Raw genomic sequence first — 25407 nt, forward strand, 5'->3', positions numbered from 1 at the left:
ATACTGAAGAATATTACACAGCCATAAAAAATAATGAGATCTTGCTACGTCCAATAACACAGATAGAGAAAGACAAATACCATATGATTTCATTCATATATAGAATTTAAGAAACAAAACAAATGAACAAAGAAAAAAAAGAGATAAAACAAAAAGTAGACTCTTAGGTAAAGATAACAAACTGATGGTTGCCAGAAGGGAGGTTAGTGTGGAGATGGGTGAAAAAAAATAAAAAAATAAAAAAAGAGAGAAAAATGTCATAATTTTTAAAGAGCTAAGAAAAATTACAGAGATAAGTACAACCATATCAAAACTTATATTAGGTAAAAATGGACTAAACCATTCACTTAAAAGGCACAGTCTGAATGTATTAAAAAAAAAAAAAGACCCAAATATAGGCTATCTATAAGAAGACCAAATATGAAAAACAGAGAGTGAATGGAAAAACTAGAAAAATGAGGTGTTATGCAACTTTTAAGAATAAAAAAGCTAGAATAGATAGGCTAATATTATTCAAAACAGACCAGGGAAACAGACCTAGTGTATGAAACTAATATAACAATTACAAATGCATAGATGCTTCATAACCGATGTTAAAACTATCAAGCAAAAGCATGCAGACTTAAAGACAAAGAATTCGGAATCTTACATGGAGAAATGGACATATGTCAATTTGACAAGAAAAGAAATTAATAATTATAGGGAAGACCTGAACAACAGTACTACCATCTTAACTCAATTGATATTTATACAGCACTATGCCCAACAACTGCAATGTACTCAGTTATATGATAAACTGTAGGATAATTTTAAACCTCTCAGAAGATTCAAAAGACTGATCTTATGAAGTATACTTTCTGAATATAACAAAATTAAAATTAACCAACAACAAAACATCTATAAAAGACCAAAATATCTAACTAAAAACAGTGCTAACAGAAAATGTATACCCTCAAATGTTTTTATTAGAAAAAAAGAAGAAATCTAATTTTAATGATCAAAATTTCCTCCTTGAGCTAGAAAAATAAGATCAAAATAAACCTAAAGTGAATAGAAAATGGGAAGAAATGAGAACAGACAATAATGAAAGAGAAAATAAATGAAATACAGAGAAATAAACTTCTGTGTTTTTCAAAGAACAAAAGCTATTAATTTTGGTAAGTCAACTGTGAAAATCATTTGCTCAAAGGCACAGTAATCATACTGTGATTAGATTATGTATTGATAATATATAGAGATTAATAAGACAATGTGGAGACCAGAATAGGACCCACATACACAAGAGAAGTGGATTTTTGCTACAGTATGAAGGTATCAGTAAAATTCAATCAGGAAAGAAGGTCCTGGAATAATTGGCTACTTGTATGGAAAGATAAATAAATAAATAATAAATTAATAAATTATTTAATTAATTAATTTTTAAAAGGAAAGAAAAGAGGGGAAATAAAGGAACATCAAGCTTACCTCACTTTGTAAGTCAAAATAAATCATGGATATAAATGGAAAAACCGAGCCTCTAAAACTACTAGAAGAAATCTTTGTGACCTTGAGATAGAGAAGGTTTAAGCAAAATATCAAGATAAAAAAATTAATTGGGACTTTATCAAAATTAATAGCTTTTGCTAAACAAAAAACATATTTAAGACTGGAATAAAGTTTAAAATGAGCAAAAGATTCTACGACAGTAAAAAGGAACATACTCTGTGCCTCTCTCCAAAATAATTACAAAACAAAATGTTGAAACAACAACAAAACCAAAGTGTTTTTAAAAAGTGATTTATAAGGGTGAGTGGCTCAGTAGGTTGAATGTCCAACTCTTGATTTCTGTTCAGGTCATGATTACAAGGTCATGGGATAAAGGTCCACATAGGGCTCTGGGCTGAGCATGGAGCCTGTTTAAGATATTCTTTCTCTCCCTCCCTCCCCATGCCTGCCTGCCTGCCTGCCTCTCTCTGTGTCTCTCTCCACTTGCATTCTCTGTCTCTTAAAAAAAAAAGAGAGAGAGATTTACAAGACACTGAATATCAGGCAACAAGAATAGAGAATCCTGAGAGACAAGAAACAAATGAATGGAGGTGTATCACTACAGAGCACAGCACAAGGAGGGAGAACCCAGGTAAAGCCTGGCAAAGTCTGGATCTGAGGAGTCAGCTGAAATTCCATGGAAATTAAGAAGAGTTCACAAGAGGAGACAGAACACAAAGAAAGAACTGTGAAAATCTACTGAAAATCCCCTTTGTATATTCAGCAAAGTGCATGCCTGTAAAGAAAGTACAAAAAGCAAAGAAAACACCATCCCAAAGAATTGGAGACCAGAACTTGGTACTCAAAGTGAAAAAAAGAATCCTGTCCCAACAAGTCTGATAGGAAAAACTCATAACTCACAGGCATTTGTTAGAATACTCATAACTTCATAACTCAGTTATGAGGAATAGTTAGCACTAGACTAAGTACTGCCACAGACCCACCTATCAAATCATAAGAGCAAGACCTAAGAGGACAAAATTGTCTCTAAGGAATTTGACTGCAACCCAGAATGAAGCTTAAAAATATGTATTGGATTGCAAAAATATCCACCCAAAATCAGAATTATGGTTGGAAATTTCAATTCCTGTCTCTTAATATATGATAATACACAGAGAAAATCAGCAAGGACATAACAGAGGTGACTACACTATCAACCAACTTGACCCAATTGACATTTATAGAACACCCCATGCAAGAACAAGCAGAAAAACAGTTTTCAAACCATTCATTAAAATAGTACATATTCTGAGCCATAAAACATCTCAATAAGTTCAAAAGGATTCAACTCATACAAAGTGTGCTCTTTGGCATAATCAAAGTAAGTTAGAAATGAGTTACAAAAAAAGAATCCCAAAAGTATTTGCAAAATAAATACCACCCTTTTAAATAATCCTGGTCAAAGAATAAATCGAAGTAAAATCAGGAATTATTTGAACTGAATGAAAATGAAAACACAACGTATGAGAACCTGCAGATGCTCCTAAAGGAGAAAACACAAAATACTAAGTGCTTATATGAGAAAAGATGAAAGGTCTCAAAGCAATGGCCTCAGTTTATACCTTAAGAAACTTGAAAAACAAAAAGGAGCAAATTAACCCAACATAAGCAGGAAAAAGGAAATAATATAGTTCATTGTGAAAAGCAATGAAATAGAAAACAGAAAAACTATAGAAGAAATCAATAAACCTAAGAGCTGGTTCTTTGAGAAAATCAATAAAATTGATAAAGCTCTAGCCAGACTGATGAGAAGAAAAGAAAGAAAAAATTATTCAGTATAGAAATAAAAGAAGTATCATCAGTATAAATTCTACAAATATTAAAAGGATAAAAAGGGAATATTGTGAACAGCTTTATGCCTATACATTAAACACCCTAAGTGAAACGAACTAATTCCTTGAAAGACAAAAACTACTGAAGTTCACTCAGGAAGAAACAAATAGCCTAAATAACAATATTCTTATTCTAAATCTGTAATTTGTTAATTTCTCCACTAAGGAAATTTAATTTTGAGTTAAAAACTGTTCTTCAAAGAAATATCCAAATGGCTAAATGCCATTTCTAAGTGACACCTAGAGAAATTCAATTTAAATAATGCAGAAATGAAAGAATTTTAGGTAACTTGATACTCTTAGGCCCTCAGGTTTATGCCTAATGAATTCCCTTTGTAGAATATGTCCTGTGAAAATCTGTGGGGAAGATGGACAGAACTGAAGTGGGATGCTAACTCAATGTTTCCACAGAAATGCATCTGATATTTAAGGCTATTCCCTCTGGGAAGCCACGCTATTTTATTTGATTTCAACAATACCAGGAACACAAAAATACTACCAGACTAATTTATACCAGGAAAAGTAATATTATCAAGTGTAAGCAGTAGGTAATGTGGGTGGAACTCATAAATGACACTGGAATAGGGTTTATAGTAGACATTGATCTGACAGGATTTTTTTTGGCTGCCAGAAACTATACCCTTCCCAATAGCATACAGTTTACTTCTGGAATGTTTCCTCTTCCCCCAATATATGTTGTTTTTCCATGAGAGTAACTCTGTGCGTCCTTACTACCCCACTGCACGCCTCTGACTATGGGAGATAAAAGGATCAGAAGGTTAGATACAAAACAATCTCAGCCAATCAAAAGCCCTTTACCTGGACTTTAAATTTTGAAGAGAATAATAAAGCCAGAATGCAGATTTGAACATGATATTTTTCAGAGCAGCAGCCTTGGTGGTGGTAGCAATGCCACTGGCAAACCAGTTTCTGAACAGGTGGCCCCTTCTTAAAAGACAGGTGCTGTGACTTAATTCCCCACTTCTTGCTTTCTCAGATACTCCTGATAGTCTAGCCTCTTATCAATTCTGTGAGTCCTCACTATCTTTGCTAAACTCCTTTTTACTTAAGTTTGTCAAAGTTGCTTTCTGGTGTATAACACAAAGACCCTAAATTAACACAGGAATATTCTGAATGGATATGTACTTATACATTACTATAAAAATCAGGTGTGGAGGGGCACCTGGGTGGCTCAGTCAGTTAAGCCTGTGATTTTGGCTCAGGTGATGATCTCACGGTTCATGAGTTCGAGTTGCGCATTGGGCTCTGTGCTAACAGCCCGGAGCCTGGAGCCTCCTTCAGATTCTATGTCTCCCTCTTTCTCTGTCCCTCCCATGCTTTCTCTCTCTCTCTCTCTCTCTCTCTCTCAAAAATAAATAAACATTAAAAAATTCAGGTGTGAAAAAAGAAGAGTTTTTTATTATTATTTTGATGGCATATGTCATAATAGTCTTGTTTCTAAAAAAGGAAGAGAAAGAAAAAAAAAGAAGAACTTCCCAATCATCCTCTAAGGCCAGCACTACCCTCATACCAAATGTAGTCAAGGATATTATAAGAAAATTAAACTGCAGACCAATATTGCTCAAGAAAACAAATGTAAAAATTCTAAATATAACTTTAGCCAATTAAATGCAACAATACACAAAAAGGATAATAGATCATGACTAAGTGGAGTTTTCCACAAGAAATGCAAAAGTGTTTTACATTTGAAAATCAATCAATGCAATTCACCGTATTAACAATTAAATAAAAGAAAAAGAAGATGATCTCAAGAGTCACCAAAAAGAAGCATTTTACAAAATCCATAACATATTTCTTAAAAAAAAACCTGTCAGCAAACTAGAACTAGAAGGGTATTTCCTCAACCTTATAAAAGGCATTTACCAAAAATATTCCAGATAACATCATACGTAATAGTGAAAAAGACTAAATACTATCTCATTAATATCAGGAACAAGACAAAGATATCCACACTTTCCACTTCTACTATATGTTGTACTGGAGGCTCTAGTCTGAGGAGTCAGGCAAGAAAAAGAAACAAAAGAGAGTCAGACTAGAAAGAAGTAAAAGTATCTTCATTACAAACAGCACAACCATCTCCACAGAAAATCTTATAGAATCTATATAAAAAAGCAACAAGAATGGTAAGTGAATTTAATGAGGTTGCAGGATACAAGCTCAATATATCAAGTTCAAGTGTATACACATACTACCAACAAGCCATTAAAAATTAAACATTTTTAAGTGTTATATATATATCATTTGCAGTATCATCAAAATATAAAATACTTCAGGATAAATAGGAAAAAGGAAAATGTCAGAGACCTCTAAACTAGAGGTTACAAAACACTGCTAAATAAAATCATATAAGATCTCAATAAATGAAGAAATATACCGTGTTAATAGGTCAGAAGACTTAATATTATTAAGCTGTTAATTCTCCCCAAATTATCTACAAATTCAATGCAATCCCTATCAAATATAAGCAAAGTATTTTATAGAAACTGATAAAGTAATTACCAAAATCATATGGTAATGGAAAGGACCTAAGATAGCAAAAACAACTCAGAAAAAAGAATAAAGTATGAAACCTATGACTACATGATCCCATGTATTATAATGCTATATAATCAACAGTATGCTTCTGGCATCAAGACAGACGAGCACTGATAGAGGAACAAACAGGCAGAACGCCTAGAAACAGACCTACACCTTTATGAACATTAGATTTTATTACAAAAATAAAAGGCAATCCGAAAAAGAAAAGGTGATCTGGTCAAGAAAAAAATGCTGCCAATATTCAATTTTCAAGATGAAAAAAAAAAGAACTTTGATCCAGATTTCATATCATACTCAAAATTTATCTCAAAATAGACCACAGACCTAAATGTAAAAACTAAAACTATAAGACTGGTACAAGAAAGTGGACAATCTTTGTAGCCTTTAATTAGGGAAAGATCTCCTAGATCAACACCAAAAGCATGATCTATGAAAGAATAAATGAATAAACTAAACTTCAAAATTAAAACTTCTGTCTTCAAAAGGCACTCCTAGTGAATGAAAGAAAAGCTACAGCATACATCTGATACCTGAATCTAGAATATATAAAGAACTCTCCACACTTAATAATAAGGAAATGACCCAACACAAAAAATAAGCAAAAGATGCGGACAGATACTTCACTAAGAAATATATACAGGTGGCAAATGAGAAGATTGAAAACATTCTCAGGGAGCCGGGGTGGCTCAGTTGGTTAAGAGCCCAACTGCTGGTTTCAGCTCAGGGTTCTCTCTATCTCCCTCTCCTGCCCCTCTACTGCTCATGCTCTTTCTCTCTCTCTCTCAATAAATAAATAAATAAATAAACTTTAAAAATTCTCAATACCATTAGTTATGAGAGAAATGTAAATTAAAGCCATAATGAGCTACTTCATACCTATAAGAGTGTCGAAGAAAAGACGAACCATACATGTAGTATTAATAAGGCTGTGGAATAACTGGACCACTCACGCACACCTGGCGAGATGGTATAATGGTATAACCACTTTGGAAAATAGTCTGGCAATTAAGTTAAGCATAAATCTACCATATGGTCCAGCCCTTCTACTGCCAAAAAGAAACTATGGCCATACAGTTACACAAATTTTCATAGCGGTTTTTTTTTTATAATAGCCAAAACCTGAAAACAACATAAACCTCCATCAATAAGTAACTGGGAAAACAATCTTTCATACACATACAGTGGTATACTACTCAGCAATAAAGAAAAATACATGCAACAATATATATGCAGCTCAGAACAATTATGCTGAGTCAAAGAAGCCAACAAAAAGAATGTATACCATGCTTTTACCTTTATGTAAAGTTCTGGAAAATGTAAACTCATCTTCATTTAGAGTCAATAGGTGCCAGTGGGAAAAAGAGCAAGAAGAGAGAGATATAATAAATGAGCCTGACTAATAAGCCTTTGGTCAGAAGGGTAGGCTCGCTATCTTGACTGCGGTGATGGTATCATTGGTACACACAGAAATAAAAACTATCAAGTTCATACTTTAAAAATACGTGCAGTTTACCATATATACATTACACCTCAGTAAAAAAATAGGACAAAAATTTGACCAGACTCTACACGAAAAATAGGCACACAAATGGCCAAGAAACAAACATAAGATGCTCAGCATTATCTGACATCAGGGAAATGAAAATTAAAACCAAAGCAGGATGCATCTACAAATCCATTATAAAGGTTAAAATTAAAAAGAACAGCAATATAAATTTTGGCAAGGATCCGGAGAAATCTGAAATCTCATATGCCAATCACGTAAAGGTAAAATAATACAACCCCTTCAGGAAACCATATGGCCAGTTCTTAAAAGTTAAATCTAAACCTTCCAACCAAGCCAGTCATTCACTTTCCAGGTAAAGAAAACATATGTCCACTTGAAGAACTTTATACAAATGCTCCCAACAGATGTAGTAATATCCAAAAATGGAAAACAACTCAAATATCTATTAATAGATAACTATAAAAACAAAATGTGATATATTTATACAAAACTACATTACTCTTCATTCAAAAGGAACGAACTGCTAATAAATCCAACATCATGGATAAATCACAAAATCACAATACTGAGTGAAAAAAGCCAAACACAAAAGAATATATAATGTGTACTGTATTCCACTTAAACAAACATAGAAAATATAGATGAATCTATAGTGACAGAAAGCACATTAGGCCTGAGGCGGGGGGGGGGGGGGGGGGGGGGCGCAAATGGACTACACAATGGCTGGTGGAAACACCTGTGGTGATGGCAATATTCACTGTACTGAAGAAGTGTAAACTATGTTGGCTTTCAATTAGCCCTCCAGCATTTTTGGCTCTGCAATATTAACTCTTCTAATTTTTCTCAATGAGGTTATCACTGGCATTTTTGATGAGAAAACTTCTTTGTTGAACAGGCTGTCTTGTACACTGTTAAGACATAGAGTATCCCAATTTTTCCTCCCAGGCCACTATGACGCTAAATATTCCATCACATATTTTCAAAAAGGCCCAAATGTGCCAACTGTGATAAACAAAAGTCAAATAAACTTATTTATTACATTTGGTACTTTGTATAAAATGATATTGACCGAGAAACAAAATCAGTAACTACTAGATCTATAAAATGGGAACACACAATCCAAGAGGTCTTGTCCTTAAAGCACTAATTATATTACCATTTTTACTTTTTACTTACAACCCTCATCAAGTAGAACACTCAGGAAGATCTAAAGAAATCATTCCTTATTCATTTCCCACCCCTCATCACCAATGATACTAACACTACTCAAACAAAAATAGGAAATGTTGTGGGCACCAGGGTGGCTCAGATGGTTAAGTGTCCGTCTTCTGCTCAGGTCATGATCTCACGGCTTGTGCGGGATTCCACATCAGGCTCTCTGATGTCAGTGCAGAGCACACTTTGGATCCCCCATCTCCCTCTCTCTCTGCCCCTCTCCTACTAGCATTCATTTGTTCTCTCTCTCAAAAAAAAAAAAATTAAAAGTTGTTGTATAACATTTAAGTGTACCACTTACTATATATTATAGTAATATATACCCTATATATATATTACTTATATAACATATGTGTACCACTTGTTACCTAAGAAGAAACATAATTTCTATCTAATTTTAAAGCTGTATAAGGAATAATGATTGGAACATTGACAAAAGGATTATGTAGTATGAGGTGTGGCATGTGTAAAACAAAATGAGAGTTAAACAGAGTAGGAAAGGAGATAGTTGGGAAGAGAAATCCTTTAAAAATGAGCTCTGGATAATCTAGCACAAAATGTCATCTTCAAAGAAGACATGGACGCTTATCTTTTTGTTTCTCATAAAGACAATAAAGAAAACATGAGATGTGAATGGGAGACAATAAAACAGTGTTAACATTTTAAAAAGCGGGGGGAAGAAAGCTACCTACCAGTGCTAAGGAGATTAAAAGTCAGTAGGAAAATATCATGCCAATTTGTAAACTCAGGTAAAAAAAATTTGTCAGACAAATTTCTAGAATAAAATCTTACAGAAACTGATTTATGATTAAATAAAGAAGAAAAGAAAAAAATGATAAAATAGGCTTAATAGTCCTATAACCATCAAAAAAACTGAATAAGTAGTTTAAAACCCACTCACAATGATAATACTAAGCCTAAGTTGTATTATAGGCTAGTGCTATCAAATACTCAATTATATATTCAATATATAATTTCAATCCTACACAAACTTCTTGAGAATCGAAACCAATGAACCATTCACCATTACATTTTTTTAGCAGACTTTAATTTTACAGGAGTTTTAAGTTCATAGCAAAATGAGTGGAAGGTATAGAGATTTCCCATATATCTTCTCCCCACACACATACACAGCCTCCCTAAGTACCAATATCCCCTGCTAGAGTTCTCCATTACATTTACAAGTCTAATATAACCTTGATACTAAAATTGGAGAAGGATTCAGTTAGTTGAGCATCCAGCTCATGATCACAGGATCAAGTCCCATGTCAGGTTCTGTACTGAGCATGGAGCCTGCTTAAGATTCTCTCTACCTCTGTCCCTCTCCCCTGCTGGTGTTCTATCCCTAAAATAAAAATAATGCAAAAATAATAAGAAAATAAATAAAATTAAATAAATAAAATAAAATAAAATTGGGGAAAAAAGAACAGGAAGGAAAATTACAGGCAAATCTCACCCAAGACCAAATATTAAAAATATTAATAAACAAACAAATCCAGCAATATATACAAAAAAAGTACACCACAACTAAGTTGGGTTCATCTCAGCAATGCACAGACAGACTAATAATAGAAAACCAGTTATTATTCACCACATTCTTACATAAAGATAGGAAAACTTTAAATTTCAATTATCGTAAAAATATTTTTTATGAAAATAAATATTGCTAAAAAAGGTTATCCAACTAGGAATAGAAGGCAATCTTATTAAACAGTAAATTATATCTACCAGAAGCCAAGAACAAAACTATTCTCATTGGAAAATTATTGGCAGAACTCCCTTTCAAATCCCATATAGGACAAGACATCAGCAGTAAATAAAATAAACATACAAAGTAGATACACATAAATTCTACAAAATACTTACAAGAGCTTTATAGAAGAAAAAAATTTTTTATTAAGACATTTAAAAAATACTAAATAAATGAAGAGGTATACTATGTCTATGGATGGTAAAATGTAATATCCTACACATATGAGTTCCTACCAAACAGATCTAAAAATTCAATGCAATTCCAATCAATGTACCAACAAGGGTTTCTGTAGAACTTAAATTGATTCTAGCTTTTACATGCAAGAAAAATGGTCAAAGTAGTAAACATAAAAGAAAAAAAGTATATATAGGACTTCAAATTATAAAACTACTATTTATCTAAAAACATTGTTAAGCGATCAATAGACAAGCCACAGACCAGGAGAAAATATTCACAACACATATCTAACAAAGAAATTGAACACAGAATATGTAAGAAATTTTCACAACTTAATAATAAAAAAGAAATAATCTTTTTTTCAAAAATAGATAAAAGGTTTGAGCAAACACTTTATAAGGGAAAATACACAAATGGCCAGTAAGCACAGTTTAAAAAAAAAAACAAACTTTTAAACACCATTAGTCATAAGAATACTAATTAAAACTCACAATGAAATACCACTTCAAATCGATTTGAACAGCTGGAATTCAAAGGTCTATAACACCAAATGCTGGCAAAGATGTGCAACTGAAACTTCTTATTGAAACATACATTGTTTATGGAGATATAAACTAAAACAAATGCGCAAAACCATCTGGCAGTTAAATATACACATATCATACCATTTATTTCATACCCTTATCCATCTATTCCATCACTAGGTATTTATGCTAAAAAAAAAAATGAAGAGACATATACACAAATGTTCATAGCTGATTTAGTCTCAGAAGCTGAAAACTCGCTGTTGGGTAAATCTCAAACACATTATACTGAGCAAAAGAAGTCAGGTACAAAAAAATACAATGCCAGTTATATCAAGTTCTATAAGTAATTTATTGTAAATGAAATTAGAACAGCAGTTATGCCTGGAGGCTGGGAGAAGGGACTGACTGCAAAGGAGCACAAGGAAATTTTTGAAGGGGATGGGTGTGGAACACAAGTTCTACAAGTGAATGTATTTATTAAAACATACTGAATTGTATACATAAGATCTATGTGTTTTAATGTATGATTGGACTTTTATATTTAAAATCACGTAACAATGCCTAGCTCTTAAACTCTGAATTACCAAAAATAACTGAAATGAAAGGGTATGAGATACCACTAAACTCTTTTGAGTTATTACTACAGCTAACAATATTAACAAATTTCACAATATTGAGTTACAAACTTCTAATGTGAACCATTACTAACTGGTGGTTCATTTTTTTAACTTCCTGCTGGATTCTTTGATAATTTTCTACTTATACATTTTGTATCAATATTTCATAAGCTCAAGAACATGACTTTAAAAAAATTTTTTAATGTTTATGTATTTTTGAGAGAGACAGAGTGAGAGCAGGGGAGAGGCAGAGAGAGATGGAGGCACAAAATCTGAAGCAGGCTCCAGGCTCTGAGCCATCAGTACAGAGCCCAATGCGGGGCCCAAACCCACGAAGAGTGAGATTATGACCTGAGCTGAATTTGGACACTTAACCAACTCAGCCACCCACACACCCCTCAAAACCATTATTAAAAAAATTTTTTTTCATGTATACCATACAATAAAGCAAATAATTATTCTAATGATATTAGGAACACATGCACTGAAAACAATACATATATAACTAAGTTAAAATCCTGTGATAATAAATTTCAATGTAAAATAGAATGAATTCATGATTTAGTATACCATATTTCAGTGATTCTAAGATGTACATTTTGAATACTACTTTAACATATCTGTAATAAGCATGCATCTTGTATTAGATGATGTCTTAAAATTAATTGGCAGTGTTTTCTTTCTTAGTAGTACATAAAATTTCAATTGACCACATCTTAGATTCAATGAAATAGAGTTATGTTCTCTAGTTCTGTCCACTGAACTAAAGAAATGGCTTCCCTGTAGCACCATATTTTGATCTCTAAATACCACTCTTGATGAAAAGGAGCCAATGTTATTTGCATAAATGATTAATTCTAGGCTCTGAAACAAAAAAGTTCAGTCTGATACTGAAACAAAATGTAAAGAACCATTTTCAAACTAACAGTCATGTGTAAAGGACACAGGAGACAATTTGAAGAGGTTCATATTGAACAAACTTGCTACAATTTTAGCATCAAAAAGCACCAAAGTAACAATTCTACCCAATTGAACTATGTTGAATAAAAATCCCATGAATCAATGTGATACTCAAAAAGGAGAAAACAAAAAGCAAAACAACTGACTACTACTAGAGAGAACTATTATACTAACTCTTCATTTTATAAATAGGTTTTATAATAGAGATTTCATGAAAAGTATCCAGTGTCTACAGAGATTTGATATGTATATTAAAATACAGGCCAACTGTGTAGAGTAACTAGCTGGACTTAGAGTTAACGAGGACATTTGAGAAAGAGTGATAAAGATTTGTAAGAGAAATTTTCATTCTTGTCTCTGTTTTCCACTATTTCTGTTCTCAGAACATACCCAAAGTCCCAAATACTCAAGTGAAGCAAAGGAAAACAGGTTGAAGAGAAGTGGGAAGGGAAACAGGAAACACAAGCTACATCCTTTTGATTAGTATCAAAACATGCATCACCAAAAGACTAAAACAGTTCTAAATAATGCTTTTATATTTATATATAATATCTTCAGTTAGAGAACAACAATGTCACTAAATTCAAAATTTATTCGAAATTTACATAATCATTGCTATCACAAGGTGGAAGCTAAACTTTTGATGATCAGTTTAACCTTTAAATCACCTGATTAAACTCCGTCTTCATTCTTGAAACCCTAAATTAGCAAAGAAGCCACAATACAATATATGCTATAGCACAGGTCTTCTGTGAATAGCTGGCATCTTCAACTGCTTCAGCTGCAATACAAACCATTGAGCCTTGGCCAATATAAGCCAATTTGAATAATCAATATGACAACCTTATTTTTCTAATGCAAACAGGATTGCTACAGTAAGGTGTCTCACTGCCACATCACAGTCATGGCCTCTTTTAACCCCTAATTAGATTGAGGCGATTATCCCTGCTCTTCCTTACAAGTGTACAGCTTGGATAAGGGATGACAAAAGCTATCTGCCACTTATTCAGCCTTTGCAGACAGCAGGTTATCCAGGGAGATAGAGAATAAAATCAACAAACAATTGTTATTCATATCATCATCTAAAGTGTTAAGATAGTCACAGTTTCCATACATGCAGAGTGAATATAGCCCAGAGCATGAGGTAACTGCAGACTGCTTAAGAACATCAGGGTTACACAGATGGAAATTCATGGTGATGTTGGGGAATTATGTCTAAATCAAATTCATTTGCATAAAAAGAAATGATCGGGGATTTGTCTTCTGTATATAATATATCAAGATTTCATTATGTTTCTCTTCATGAATTCTTTGAAGCTAAATTTTAATATTGATTTTTCCAAAATACACAGCATTTATCATGAAAAGAATGCCAAAATTAATGGTTTGCAGAAGCTTAAATGTATTAAGATTAAATTAAAATACTCTGAAATATAAACAGGAAATTTCTTTTCACTTGTATTATACTTAGATGATCAAGAGTTATTTCATTAACCTTGTAGATTCCAAACGTTTTACTTAACTCTCATAATAATCAACTTCTGAAATCCTGGTCATCACTTCAGACCCATTATTAACAGGAGAAGTGTGGTCACAATAAAATAATAAAGAGTAGCTGTAAAGACACCAAACACTTTCCCAGTAAGTTTAACTAAGCTAACTTGAGGATAATATAAAAAGCTGGGCCTAATATTAAGAAAAAACTCTGATGGGAATATCTGAGTCTACTCTGATGATGATAAAACCAGAGCACAAATAATAAAATAAGAAAATGTTGAAAAGGATTTCGTATCTTTTCCTTTTCACTTGCAAGAGTCAGTAAGTGTCTTTTTTTAAGGTCATAAAAATTACTTGGTTATCAGTGGGTCATTTAACCAAACTGCATCATGACAGTTTAATTTAGTGATTCCCAACTTGTCTGAGCAGTATGATTATCTAAACTGTGTGCCTTCTTCCCCTGACATAGGCTGAAACATGACGCCATTCCTAAAGTTAAATACTAACTCAGAATACTGGGCAGGCCTTGAAATTTAAGTCATAATTCACTTCTACGTGTGTCTCCAAAGCACCACTGCTGAAAACAGAAACCCAAAGCTTTATATATAATATGTATATTATATACATAACATATATATTTTTACATGTTTGCAGTCAAGAATTTCATTTTAAACAACATGCTTTTCTTATAATATCCCAGATATTTATTTATATTTGCAAAATAGACTTGATAAGAACACATGAAATCAATGGTCGAGAGACATGAGAATATTTTACTAGATATGTTAAAATTTGTTAACCATAGTTTACTTATACTGAGTATTATAATTTTAATTCATTATGATTTTATTTCTCTAATCCATTTCTGGACTTTAAAAAATATACAACTGGGGCACCTGGGTGGCTCAGTAGGTTAAGCACCCGACTTTGGCCACAAGTTAGTCACACATCGACTAGAGAACTAGAAAATGGTATCTTCGAAAGCAAGTAATTTACTCAAGATGTGGGCTTTAATAATTTCAAAGCCATTTTTAGACAAGAATAATAACTAGTTATTCTTCATCTTTACTACAAATAAACAAGAAATAGGATAGCAGTCAAGTCATATCCTCACGGTTCGTGGGTTCAAGCCCCACATTGGGCTCTGTGCTGACAGCTCAGAGCCTGGAGCCTGCTTCAGATTCTGTGTCTTCCTCTCTCTCTGCCCCTCCCCAACTCATGCTTTGTTTCTCTTCATTTCAATAATAAATAAATATTTTAAAATTTTTTAATTAAAAAAATAAGACAAAATAAAATGTATAAATTACACCTTCCAAAAGTAAACCTCTACTATAGATTTCAGACTAAAACATTTTAAGAATTTAGTAAACATATACTGGTAAAATTGAATAAAGCCAAATTATAGTAAGTTAAAAACATACAGACATTTGTTTGAATCACTTTTCTATTCATACAGAGGTAAGCCATCAGTGCTAAAATCTGAAAACATTAAAAGGAAAAGTAACAACAAATGACTTTGTAGCCAATGGGTAAAGAACAATCTCACTCTTACTGCCTTATTCTAATCAGTCTTTTTTATGTTATCTTACTACTTTTTAGTTTTCTTTGTTCTTTCTCTAAGAACTTTTATCTGGGCTTGAAAAGTTACAAGCAACTCTATATTAAAAGTACAATAAAGAAGTAAACCTTTGAATAATTTGAAAAATGTAAAGTGAAAAACTAAATTATGACATATAAAAATATTGATTTCCAAACTTTCTTCTGCAGCTCAACTTTATACAAAACTCCAATACTGTCAGCATATCTCAATAATATCCCCACTCAAAAGAAATAATGCATTATTGAGTTTTGCTTGGATTACTGTAAATTTAATAATATTAAAGTTGAAGCCAATAAATAAAAGGTCCATGGTCCTTATCCAATTCTGGATTTCTAACTAAAGAGTGGCATAATGGCCACAAGTTAGTCACACATCGACTAGAGAACTAGAAAATGGTATCTTTGAAAGCAAGTAATTTACTCAAGATGTGGGCTTTAATAATTTCAAAGCCATTTTTAGACAAGAATAATAACTAGTTATTCTTCATCTTTACTACAAATAAACAAGAAATAGGATAGCAGATTTAGGTCAGCTACAGAAAAGCATGTCTAGACTGTGTTAATTACTTGAATAAATTTTAAATGGAGGTTGGAATTCTCTTATGTCAAGTACTTGAAAAGGATACATTCTAATCTTTCAGGAATGAGTAAGCGAGTAAAGGGCTTGTGATTGTCCTTCTCACTTTAAAATAAAATTCTTAAAACCATATATTTATGGGATATCATGCTTTTGTATTTGTTTCATTCATAATTTAAAATGTATCTAACAGGAGTATATAAATAATGGAATATTCCAGATTTGATTGGGTAGAGGGCTAGAAACAATGGGGCTAATAAATAAGTAGGGCTCAGCACTCCATGACAAAAGAAAGAACTAATGTAAAAGAACTAAAAAATTAAAATTCATATCATAACAATTCTTTAGGTAAGTTATAAAATATAGTATCATCTACCAACACAGTCTATAAACAAACTATAAAGAATCTGAAACAAATCAAGTAGAAATAAACATCCCTGAAACTGATGTAAGTAGAATTATACAAACTTGTTATTATATTTATTCATTTAACTTCTTCACCAATATTAAACAACCAACCCCATTTTGTTTTGTTTTGTTCCCCAAATAGAGAACAGGTAACATATACAGAGAAGATATAACAAGTAATTTTTTCAGACAAGAATATGGTGCCTTAGAAATCAAACCACTATAAAAGTTCTTTATGCTATCAAGTCAAATTTTGAATGGAATTTTTTAAAAATTTTTTAACATTTATTTATTTTTGAGGGAGAGAGAGACAGAGCATGAGCAGGGGAGGGGCAGAGGCAGAGGGAGACACAGAATCTGAAGCAGGCTCCAGGCTCTGAGCTGTGAGCACAGAGCCCAATGCAGGGCCCAAACTCACAGACTGTGAGATCATGTCCTGAGCCGAAGTCGGATGTTTAACCAACTGAGCCACCAAAGTGCCTATAAATTTTGAACAGATCTTAACCAAATGATCAAAGTTACCATTACCAATAATGGAACAAACCAACATCCTGTGATTCCTGACAGGATGTGCTGAGGACACATTACTTTGTGATATTCCTGGCAAAAAATGCACAACCTGTAATTATTAGGAAACATTAGACAAACCAAATTGAGGGACATTCTATCAAACAACCATCCTATATAGCTTTAAAAATGTCAAGAGGGCGTCTAGGTAGCACAGTTGGTTAAGCATGCTTGGTATCAGCTCAGGTTGTGATCTTGCAGTGCTGATACCAGACCTGCAACAGGCTTGCACTGAACATGAAGCCTGCTTGGGATTCATTCCCATATTCTCTCTCCCTCTCTCTCTCTCTCTCTCTTTCTTCCCGCCCCCCTTTGCCCTTCTCCTCTCCTCTCGCATGTTCTCTTTCTCTAAAAATAAATAAACAAAAAATTTAAAAATAAAAGAAGTATTAAGGTCATAAAAGACAAAGAGAAGCTGAGATACTGTTCTACATTAAAGGAAACTAAAGAGACATGACGACTGATTGGACTGGGTCATTGATGGAGGGAAAGATGGCTGATAGGCAAATAGGAAGTTATATGACATATCTAAGACTGAACTGATTAGATAATATTGTATCAGTGTTAAATTTGTTGATTATGATTACTGCACTGTGGCTACATAAAAAAATTCTTACAGAATATACACAAAAACATTTAGATATAAAGGGACTGATGCCTGCTACTTACTCTCAAATGATTCAGAAAAAAAGTGTGTTAAACAGAGACAGAGAATGAGCAAATGAGGCAAAGATGTAAACAATTTGTTAATCTGGATAAAGTGTATATGAGAATTCTTTTTATTCTTCCTGAAACATATTTGTAAGTTTGACATTATATTAAAGAGCTGTACAAAAAAAACCCTCTTTTAATTGAATATATTAATTAATACGTAGTACTTTCAGTTCCAATCAGGAACTTACCTCCTTAAAACCTGAGAACACTGGGAGGGAAAACTCCCAGTAGGCAAGGAAAAGCTACCTTTTAAAAATGTATACATATATCATATGGTCCTAAAAAAATTTACTATATTTAGAAGTCTGGAATTTATAAAACTGTTTAGAAAGCACAAAAATAATTTAAAAACCCCAGATTTTACTATTTGTCTTAAAATGCTTTCATGATCATGATAATTTGACAAATCATATCACCGAGTGTTTTTAGGCATCCCATTCCTAAGGTGATGTGAGGTTAACTCGATAATTTTTAAAGAATTTTATCAATAGTGCTATCAGATCTGAGACATTATGAGGGAAAAGTCATGGCATATGATCTAAGCAGAGGGGTCCCCTCCCATTAACTTCAGAATATAAAAAGCTAAAGCCACCCAGATATAAAATAGACAGTTTCTAACGGTTTACTACTACATACAAATAGAGCTCAGAAAGTGAAACTAGCCTGTTGGGACAGCTGAGGAACGAGGGTCTGAACACCCGTCTGTGCTCTGTTATAACGCAGCGATAAGCAAGTCTGAAATGGCTACACTGGAGCGCTGGGAGCCTCACTTCCTGGGGTGCCCAGCCATCGTTTCATCAGATCTGTCAGTATCCATTCCTTCTGGTAACCATCAAGGAACATCACCATTAAATTCCCTACAGAAAGGTTATTATATTCAGAAATGGCAAAGTAAATTTTCCGTCATCCACTGAAATAAGAAGTATCATACTATACTAACTGTGTTCCTATTTTACTGATTCAGTCCATAAATTTTTGGCTAGAGTAACAATATTTTTTGGTATATTAAAAGTGGGCACTTATTCACTGCTAGTGGTGGAAGGAGGGCGAATTCGTACTACCTTCCCAGGGTGCAAAATGACAACGTGCGTTAACCAATGCTCTTTGAGCCAGCAAGTTCACTTCTAGGAATTTATTCTACAGAAATATAAGAAATATACGCAAAGATATTTATACATAAAAATATTTATGCATATATACGTACATGTATCTATACATATATATGCACAAGAATATTTATGAACAAGAATATCCATAACTTCAATGATAAATGAAAACAAGTTAAATGTTCAAAGACACAAGGATCATTCAATAGGTTAGTACAAATCTACACAATGCAAAGTACACTAGTCTTAAAAATGATCACATAATTGATTAGTACAGTAGTACATCTGTCTAATTTTTCAATAAACTAGGATATATATACACATACACTAAAAACTGTATATAACTTACGGAAGGTACAACCAAAAGTGTTTGCACCCCATTTGGGACACCACTATTTTATACACCAGGCTTTGGCAATCGAGGACAGATGAACAAACTTTAAGTCCTTAGGCTAACTGGTTCCTACTGCCTGCTTTTGTAAATAGAATTTACTGCAACAAAGACATGCCTATTCATATTTATTGTCTGTGGCTGCTTTTCACATTACAACAGCAGAGTTGAGTAGTTCTGACAGACACTGTAAGCCCACAAAGCTGAAAATATTTACTATCTGGATCTTCATGGAAAAAGTTTCTGAACCCTGGTCCAAAAGCTAGCTCACATTTCTCTCCAGTGCTTTTCAAATATCCTTTCAGTTTATTGAATTATATGATATAACCATCCAGACTAAGTGACTTTCAGACTATCTCTGCATATGTGGCAGGAGAGTAAAAGATCTCAGACCATCCACTCACCCCAACCAGTCAGGGACAGGGGGGAAGTGGAGAAAGGAAGGGAGAAAGGAAAAAAAGAATAGGAAGGAATGAGGAAACTGAAGATTAAAGAAGGGATAAGAAAAGTTTGAAAGCCACTAATCTATTTTAGGGGTAGAGAAGAAGGGGAAGACAAAGAGATCCTTATTTAGCAAATGAGTTTGTATTCAGGAGCGGAGTTTGTACTAGAACCCAAGTCTCTTAATATACAGCATGTATGTTATATAGGATGTATTCTCAATTATCAATTAGAAGCAGAAGCAGAAAATTTTTAGATATTAAAATGGTTTCTGGCCTTCCAAAGTTCAATTCAACTCAGGAATCTTATTCCTTAGTACTTAATTTTGGTAATTTCTCTCTCATTAAAGTTAAATGAAGAGTGACTAAATTGATTTTTTTAATTTAATTTTTCTCCTTAGAGAGGCAATAATGAAAGAAAAACAAAACTTGAGAAAAATGAGATATAGAAAATATTCCTTAACCTTAAGTTCCTGTACACAAAATGTTAAAAGGCTCCTATTTACTAATATGCACATTTTAACCCATCATTTTTGGTTCCAGTACACACAAACTACAAATCAATCCTAGTATGGACAGTCTAAAAAGAGTACACTGTGGGTAGGTGCAGAAGAGGGAAGGAAAGTAGAAAAGCAAAAAGTAGTAGAGCTTATTGCAGTGCAAATGTGTAGAGGAAAGTAAACTCAAGCCTCGGAACTGTACATTTAGCATTTGTAAGAAAGATGATGCTGAGCAACATGCTTTACCATGAAGTTAGCACCACAGGGGAAAAACCTATATAACCTTACATAACACTAGGCATGAGGTACCTAGATTGAGAAAGACCTAATTAGTAATCTCAAGCACCAAAGCTATTTGTTATCTCTTGGACTGCAGTAGGAACCAATGGGTATAAACAACTATTAATACTTTAGGAAAGAGAGATGGAAAGTTTTTATATAAAAGGATGAAAATGGCAATCAATGGTTGCGCTAGCTCCTAAGCTGTTGCCAAGCCACAAATCCTTTATTGAACTCTGCTAATGACATTTCTCCATTGCCAGCTAGCTCCCTGTTCGGGTCTCCTAGGAACAGGTGTTAGAAGGAAGCTGAAGAGTTCTGCAAAGTGAGACAGGCTTTCCCTGTTTAACTCACTGCTCCTGTCAGGGCTGCCCCAGCAACAACTGTTTGGAGGAAGTAACTCCCTAGTAGAGTTGGTTCCAATTCCTATGTTGTTCTTCCCCACTCCCCTCCCCACCTCCACTCCCAGAACCAGACCCATCACATTCCCTCAGAGGCCACCAGCAGCTGCCAAAGGGCCGCCTCTTAGCTCTGTGGAGCCCCTCCCCCAAGTCAGGCAACACCTACTCTTCAGAGGTCTGGGTCCCAGGTCTGCCCTTCTCTTGAAATCTTCAGTCCTGACAATTCCAACCTCTTCTTTTTCTTTTCTTTTTTTCCCCCAATGATGTTGGAAAAAATATGGAACGCTTCACAAATCTGTGTGTCATCCTTGCACAGGGGCCATGCTATCTCTGTAGAGTTCTAATTTTAGTAGATGTGCTTCCACAGCCAGCACCCAACCCCTTCTCTGTTTCCCCTGATTCTTGCTATTACTCTCTCTGTTATCTCAGTGCCCCCCCCTTTTGCATCACCCTCCCATACCTAATTAACCAACTCTCCATAAAAAAATAACTACTGTGGTCTCATCTTCCAGACTGGTTCCTTACTGATACAATGGTATTAAGTAGTCCTTATTTTAAATGTAATTAATATTCTCTTCAGGTGTTTTTAGTGTTTAATTTTAGTGTATGTAAAAAATATTTTTAAGGACTTAAGAGAATTTTCTTCACAATTCGGTCTCTAAATGTTTTGTTGTTGTTATTGTTGTTGTTTTCCTGTTAGGTGTAAGACTTTTTTTTTTCTCCAACAGTTCTTTAGGTCAAATCTGTGAGAAAGTCCCAACAAGTCACTAATATGTCTGTGATACTTAATACCTTTTTTTGTTTTTTTATTTTTATTTATTTATTTATTTATTTATTGATACTTAATACCTTAACCTGTCCTTATATTTTCTAAATGTGCCTTAGCTAGGGGTGCCTGGGTCGCTCAGTTGGCTAAGCATCTGACTTCAGCTCAGGTCATGATCTCATGGTCTGTGAGTTTGAGCTCCTTGTTGGGCTCTGTGGTGACACAGATTCTGTGTCCCGCTCTCTCTGTCCCACCCCTGCTCATGCCTCTGTCTCTATCTCTCTCTTTCTCTCAAAGGTTAATAAACATTAAAAAAAAAATAACTGTGTCTGAGTTATTAGATGCACTATCTTTTTTTTTTTTTTTTACTATTTATTTATATTTGAGAGAGCCAAGCTGGGGAGGGGCAAAGAGAGAGGGACAAAGGAACTGAAGCAGGCTCCTCCATCCTGACAGCAGAGAGCCCAATGTGGGGCTCAAACTCACATACCGCGAGATCATGACCTGAGCCTAAGGTGGACACTCAGCTGACTGAGGCACCCAGGTGCTCCGCAAATCTTACTTTTTAACAAAAAGAGCAAATCCTTTCATTCTGGGCAGTAACTGGAATAGCCAGTGCCAGAGAGGGGAGCAGACCTGAATGAGTTATCAAAAGGCAGCAGGTTTAAGGGGGAAAAAAAGCAATTAACTGAATGTTAAAATCAAGCAAGATGCTTGTATTTATTAACACAATTCTTTAATATATACTAGAATTAGTCACAGTGGAGAAATACAAAATGTCTAAGTATACTCTCTGAAATAAGAAAATTAAAAACTAAATTGAAAAAGGGGCACCTGGGTGGCTCAGTTGATTAAATGTCCCACTTGGACTCAGGTCACACCTCACGGTTTGTGGATTTGAGCCCCACATTGGGCTCTGTGCTGACAGCTCAGAACCTGAAGCCTGATTAGAATTCGGTGTGTGTGTGTGTGTCTCTCTCTGCCCTTCTCCCACTCATGCTCTCTCAAAAACAAATAAACATCCAAAAATAAATTTTTAAGCGGGGGGGGGGGAGGGGGATATGGGTGACTCAGTTGGTTGCACATCCAACTCTTGATTTTGGTTCACATCATGATCCCAGGATTGTGGGATCGAGCCTTGTGTCAGGGCTTAACATTCTCTCTCTGCCCCTCTAGCCTGCTCTCTCTCTAAAGTAAAACAAAAAAATCAAAATGTCTAAGTATAAAACATGTACTTCATTAAGAGTTATTTGCACAACTATGTTACTATTAACTTATCAAAATCGCCTCTTGCTAGTTATCCTGGGAAAATACATCACTTAACCTCTGGTAGCCTTTCTTTACTCATCTGTAAAGAAAATAGGTTGGACTAGGTCTCTGTTGTCATAGATCTAACATGACAATCTACAAAATTTCTTTCTGTGCTAAAGCATTCAGAGCTCAGCATCATTATCGAAAACAAAAAACTAATTTTATAAAGGAAAAAAGTAAAAAGATAGAAAATAGAATATCAAGATTGATAGTTTAAAAACATAATTTGAAAGTGACTCAAATACATCATGTAGAGAAAGTCTTTATTTTCTTCCTCTAAGTCAAGGAAAAGGAAAAAATATATCAAAGGCAAATTATCTAGTCAAAAAAATCAAAACTGTCTTTATTTCTATTTTCACAGTCTTTCAAAAACAATTACCAAGTCAGAAAGGATATTTCTTAAAGTCTCTTCAAGATAGAAAACATGTTCTGCTTTTTTTCTCAGTTTTAAGAACTAGGTTAGTTTTGATATTCTTCTCTCATATTGTCTGAGCACCTGCTATACAGTAACTGTATGCTTTCATGGTTTATTTGTGGAAATAATTATATTTAAAATACCAGTTAAAGGTTCATAGCACAGGCCAGATGATTTATCATTTAGTAGTTAACCACTTAGCACAACTGGTAGTTCTTGATGTGAGGGAAAGTTGGTAACAACAACTTTCAAAATTATAATCAGTTAGAGTTACTCCAATGTAAACTGAGAGGAAAGACTGCATTCTGATTATCTGCTTTGTATCTCATCCGCATTGCTACAGTTCCTTGATAATTCCCCTCTAAACTTTAAAGTTCACCACTTTTACACAGAAGAAATAAGAAAGGTTTTTACTTTAGAATATGCCATTTCAAAACTGAAAATATTAGGTCCTAGTATTCCAGAGCTACCACTACTAAAAAAAAAAATTTCTAAGAGTCTGTACAACATAGTTTCATTAATGTAATATATTATAATATTGTTGTAAATGCATAGAAGAAAGTATAGAAGCACAATGTTAATAGTGGCTAATTTTGAAGAGCAAGATGACGTGGCTATACAGAGCAGGAGAGTTTCCACTTAATTTATTCGAAATTCAACAAGTTTTTTTTTGCAAAGCAATATGCCTATACTAATAGTTTTTAAATTAAAGATTAATTTTGAAAAATTAAACTTATAGTTAACCCACTGAAAAAATCTGAACTTAAACTGAAGTAACATATTTAATCAGTTAACTTATTCATGCATAAATCTTACTTCAGCACCTTTTAAGTGTCAAGGACTGTTTATAAGCACTGGGAAAAAGCAGTGGACAAGGATCCTGCCCTTCTGAAACTGACATTCTGGTGGGAGTACTAACAAGAGGATTACACACTAAGATAAACACTGAAGTATACAAATCAGGTGTAAGTAATGGAGTAGGGAGATGGTTAATTTACACTGGCTGTTCAAGAAAGGCCTCTTTAACAAGATTATACTCAAAGGGCGCCTGGGTGGCTCAGTCAGTTGAGTGTCCAACTTAGGCTCAGGTCATGATTTCACAGTTTGTGGGTTCAAGTCCCCACATCGGGCTCTGTGCTGACAGCTGAGGGCCTGGAGTCTGCTTTAGAGTCTGTGTCTCCTTCTCTTTCTGCCTCTACCATCCCCTCAACCCCCTACCCGCTCACACTCTTGTCTCTCTCTGTCTCTCAATAAACAAACAAACAAACATTAAACAAACTTAAAAGATTACACTTGAACTAGAGCCTAAATAATGAGAATGAGAAGCCATACATAAAGATCCTGGAGGAAGTATTCTAGGCAGAGGCACAGTGATTGCAAAGATGTGGAAGGTGAAAAAAAAAATAGTGGGGCTAGAGCATAATGAGTGGAAGAAGATAAGCTGGAGTATGTGAGTTTGTGGGACTTTGATTTCAAGGTAAGAGATTCAGTAAGAACTGAAGCACTTTAAGCAGAGAGGTGAAGGAGGATGACTAACTTTTTAAGAGAACTCTCTGGTTGCTGTGTGGATTATGGTTTGTAGAGAGGGCAAGAGTGGAAGTAAGATCTTACACCATACACAAAAATAAACTCAATGTGGATGAAGGACCTGAATGTGAGACAGGAAACCATCAAAACCCTAGAGAAGAAAGTAGGAAAAAACCTCCTTGACCTCCACTGCAGCAATCTCCTACTTGACACATCCCCAAAGGCAAGGGAAATGAAA

The 25407-nt window shown here is 34.1% G+C and overlaps 1 protein-coding gene and 1 non-coding gene across 2 annotated transcripts in view; both read right to left on the reverse strand.

Annotated features, from left to right (window-relative positions):
* Nucleotides 1-25407, reverse strand: part of RSRC1 (arginine and serine rich coiled-coil 1) — a 395751-nt gene that overhangs the window by 242582 nt on the left and 127762 nt on the right. The gene's annotated exons all lie outside the window — the stretch shown is intronic.
* LOC115293023 lies at nt 21422-21524 on the reverse strand. Its single transcript, XR_003909296.1, has one exon. It is a non-coding gene; the product is annotated as a U6 spliceosomal RNA (small nuclear RNA).

The sequence above is a fragment of the Suricata suricatta genome, chromosome 5 (assembly GCF_006229205.1).
Source record: "Suricata suricatta isolate VVHF042 chromosome 5, meerkat_22Aug2017_6uvM2_HiC, whole genome shotgun sequence".
NCBI classification, from domain to species: Eukaryota; Metazoa; Chordata; class Mammalia; order Carnivora; family Herpestidae; genus Suricata; species Suricata suricatta.